The 4,230-nt window shown below is 39.7% G+C and overlaps 1 protein-coding gene across 2 annotated transcripts in view; it reads right to left on the reverse strand.

Moving 5' to 3' along the window:
* Window positions 1-3,975, reverse strand: part of EYA3 (EYA transcriptional coactivator and phosphatase 3) — an 87,199-nt gene extending 83,224 nt beyond the window's left edge. Inside the window, exon 1 of one of the 2 annotated variants that reach the window (XM_011357720.2) lies at window positions 3,804-3,975. The gene's annotated coding sequence lies outside the window, so the exon portion shown is untranslated. The remainder of the gene's footprint in view (window positions 1-3,803) is intronic. The other variant, XM_011357721.2, reaches the window with a different exon arrangement.
* Between the last annotated feature and the right edge of the window lie 255 nt (window positions 3,976-4,230).

Genomic DNA, 4,230 nt, shown 5'->3' on the forward strand with positions numbered 1-4,230 from the left:
TTTACAGTTCAGTTGTTAAAGTTTCCCAAAATGAAAATTATTAATTGTACTTATAAAGAACATGATTTTATATTAAGCTGTGATGCATAGTAATGCAAGAACCTTAAACTCAAATAATGATGAGCAATCACCGAGTGTTTTGAAAACAATAGAAAATCATAAAATCTAGTTTAAAATATCATATTGTCACTGATAAGAAACAATGCTTTCTTAGGATTACGGCTTTTAAAATTCTAATTATGTTGTCTCGTTTTTTGCTACACCCTGGAGATGCAGGTTATGTTAAGTCTTATAGTTTAATTCAGATATGTACAAATAAAATCAAATTCAGAATTTAATTGTAAATGTCAGTCCTGTATAATGTCACCTAGTTCACATGAACAGCCTATTTATGTAGTATTATAATTGTACATAGTAGGTTTTATGAGCAGATAGAAAGCCCACCTATTTTCCATTTTACTATAAATATGACAATTCGACCTCTTGGTATACACCAATTAAGTGAATGTATGGGAAGAATAAACTATTTCTAATATTCTTGAATATATTTTTAGCTATCTACATTGAACTATTCTGAACTATTCTTCCTCCATATGTCACACATAAATTAAAACATCCTATTTTTCTATGCAGAACACAAAAATCTTTTATACAAACAACTATCAAAAAAGATGTTCTATGAGCCTTTCATCTGTAAGCAAAACAAAGAATGGAGCCAAATAGTAAGGAAGGACATGGTGGAGGTATAATTTGCTTCCTAAATTTTTTAAATTGCATTTTCCTTAAAACATATCCTATGACTCAAAGATAAAAATCAAAACATGTAAAACAAAGTACAGAAGCAAGTTAAATGATTAAAAAAATAATAATAATAATCAAACCAAATCAAAACAAAAAAATTACTAACTAGTTGGCATAAAACTAATACACAGAAATATATTTTAAATTGAGCCCTCAGTGTTACTAACACTTTGCCAAACTAAAGAAGAAATTTCTTTAGAAAACCCAACAGTGATTCCTCTCCTGAACTTTAAAAACACATACAGCCGATCCTTGAATAATGTAGTTTTGTTATAACATTGATGTGATGCCATAGGAACTTAACTGTTGTTTATATCAACTAGCCTATGGAAAAATTGGTTTCATTTTACCTCATGCTGCCTAAAGTCACAGAACCTATCAATAACATTAAGTGAGAACTTACTGTATACACTAAGATGCCTCTAGTAATTTTTGTTGTTGTTCGGCAGATATGTGAGAGGTATAGGCTTTTCAGTGATTAGAAAGTCTATCAATATACTGTATGAAGACCTGGAACATGAACACAACTGCTCTGAGACCATAGAATGTTCATTTCACATAAGGGCTTTTATGCAGAATTTATATCATAACAGGCCAAAGAGATTTTAGAAGAGAAAGCAACTCCCTAAGACTTTCCAATCTCTACTTCTGCAAAATAGTTTCCTTCTAGAGTCCCTCTTTGAAGGCAAAATGACGTCAGCCTCGAATTTAAAAATCCGTGTCACAGATTTCTTACCCTAAAACATTCACTCCTATGACATAAACTTATGGAAATAAACCACTAAATACTAGATTGTGCTCTCCAGCCTATAGCTTTGATGCAACTAAAATCCACTTCTCTGTGTGCATGTAGAGAACTTCTTCATTTGTTAAAAAAAAAAAGACGACATTGGAAAAATCATCACCAATTCTTTAAGTCCTGATTTCTTTATTTACAAAATGAAAGGGTAAGTTAGAAGTCTACTGTTCCCTCAGCTTTAAACTGCATAAATCCACCTAGGTTTAGATTTAGAGATGCTCAAGAAATAAAAAGTTCAGACATGAAAAAGGTTGAAACAGGGCCTTGTATCAATCCAAATATAAATCTATCTATGGAGTTCCCATGACTAAAAAAAAAAGTCCATAAACCTGGAGTTAAGGGAGCAGTTAAAGAAAGTCAGCCCATACTCATCATTGGGGTAAATTTTTAAAGATAGGAAATGATGAGGCCAGATTGAACAGAAGCTCGAGTTTCCAGTGCAGGTGCTGGGAAGGAGATCCTGGTAAGGAGCTTTAAAAGGGGCTTTCCTCAGCAGTTGGATAAGTCCTTAAAGTCAACTGGAAGGGTCCTTCTCTGTCTTCTAGTACTAATATGACCAAGCCTCAAAGTTCTTAGCTAAAAATAACTGAAGGGAGCAGCCCAATTTTGGAATATACCAAGGTCTATGCTATGTTCACATATGTATCATATAATGAGGGACATTTTTCTAGAACTCGTCAAAAGAGAAAAAGGGGCTAAAAGCCATATTTATTGTTTGCTGAAGTACTAAATTTCAAAGCAAAATTTATATGATTCAGAAACTGATCACACAAAAACATCTGCATTCAAATTCTACACATACACCATAAAGATCAGAAAAACAAAAAATCCAACCCTGTATCTCAAAATATACCTCAGATCACAAAATTTGGGAAATGAGACACTACCCATTATTAAATCCAATCCCTTCGTTTTAGAGATGACTAAAAGCCTCCAGAGAAATTTAAGAAATTTAAGAGAAACTTAAGTCTCAAAATGACCAAAAAAAAAAAAAGAGAGAGATGGTTTTAAGACTAAGGCGGAAACAAAGAAAAAATAAAAGTTAGAAAATATTCTAAGAAATAAAGTACTGTAATGTCTGGCTTGTGAAGAAACAGAAAGAAAAACAGAAAATACTTGTCAATACAGTGTATAAGAGGCAAGGATAAAGATACATATGCACACTGGGTTCAACTAAAGAACACGTACTTCGAAATTACTATCGAGAACTCTTCAGCAGAAAATATTTCAGTAACATCACACTAAAATTTTTGGCAATAAATTTATAAATCTGGGGCTAATTAATAATCTCCCAAGAAACTCTGTCTTCTATCATAGCAACTGTCCTGTAAGGAAATCTCATGCAGAAAACAGAGCTGTTCGTCCCGAAACTTCGCATTTTTGCCTCCGCTGTGCACGTCTCTATCTATTCTCTTGGAATAGAGAACAGCAAAATGACAGGACGTCCTCTTGACCTGTCAATTAACAAGAGCACACGAACCCAATCTCTAGTAGTTCCGTGTGCCTGCCACTTGTTAGCCTGTTCTACAGAGAGCCCCCAAAACTGTGCTCGAGCAAAGAACTGGGAACGCCTTTGTTGTTCCCTAACTACGGAAGCTACCAAAGGTCAGTCCGACCCAGACCTCAAGGCAAAACTTCCCCCAGGCCGGGTATATCTGCCCACACTGGGGCTTGCACAGCCCTCCACGAGCTAAGAAAAGGCGGGAGAACTCCAGGCGAAGCACGAATGTCATCTACTAGTCCCGGGAGGGGTCCAAGATGAGAGAAGTTGGGGGACGAGGACCTAGGACCCTGTTTCGCAGTGGAGGCGGTGGGTCGTCCTGCTGGGTGAAAGAACAGCGAGATCCGGAACCAGTGGTGGGGGAAAAGAGGTGCTAACGTGAGAGTAGGGAGAAATCGGAGAGGCAGTGGCTGACAGAAAGGCTGGGGCAAAAGGCGAGAAGCCGGGGCTTTGTAAGTGGCGAGTGAGGCTAAGAAAAAACAGCGAGACGAGCGGTGCGAGGAGACGAGAAAGGCTAAGCTGAGGGGAAAGAGGCGAGGCCAGCGTGAGGCAAAGAGCTGAAGTGAGGGAAGGCACTGCAGGGACAAGGGACAAGCAAAGAGAACTCCCTCCCACAGGGACAGACACAGAACTCTGGACCTGTCTCCCTACGGGCTGTACTCGTCGGGCCGCACTCAGACTCTGTCGGTGGCAGAGACTCACCCAAAGGCTGCAGAGGCTCAACAGCAGGACATGGGGACCGGTCCAGACCCACAGTAGAACCAAGCGGGTGGAGGAAACCGCGGCGTTAGCGTAACCCGGATGCGCATCCCTAGGAACCGGAAGTCACCGGCCAGAGTCACCTCACAATCCACAACTCGTTCCACTAGAAGCCCCTGGGCGCATGTGTTAGGCCTCACGAGGCGGGCGGGAGAAGCGTCTAGACCCCGCCCACTCCACCCGCCCGGGGCGCCCCGCCCCTGGTTACGCCCCTCTTGGCATCTCGGCGATGCCTCGCGCGGATAGGCTGGTTCTTGCTTCTCTCTGGCACTGGTTCCTCTGAGCCACTAGCAGCCCCGGTAAAAAGTTCTAAAGCACTCATTTTTCTAGAAGGTCTTTTAAAATGAATGTAATCCCTGCTTCTCTAAAG

The sequence above is a fragment of the Pteropus vampyrus genome, unplaced genomic scaffold (genome assembly GCF_000151845.1).
Source record: "Pteropus vampyrus isolate Shadow unplaced genomic scaffold, Pvam_2.0 Scaffold36, whole genome shotgun sequence".
In the NCBI taxonomy this organism is placed as follows: domain Eukaryota; kingdom Metazoa; phylum Chordata; class Mammalia; order Chiroptera; family Pteropodidae; genus Pteropus; species Pteropus vampyrus.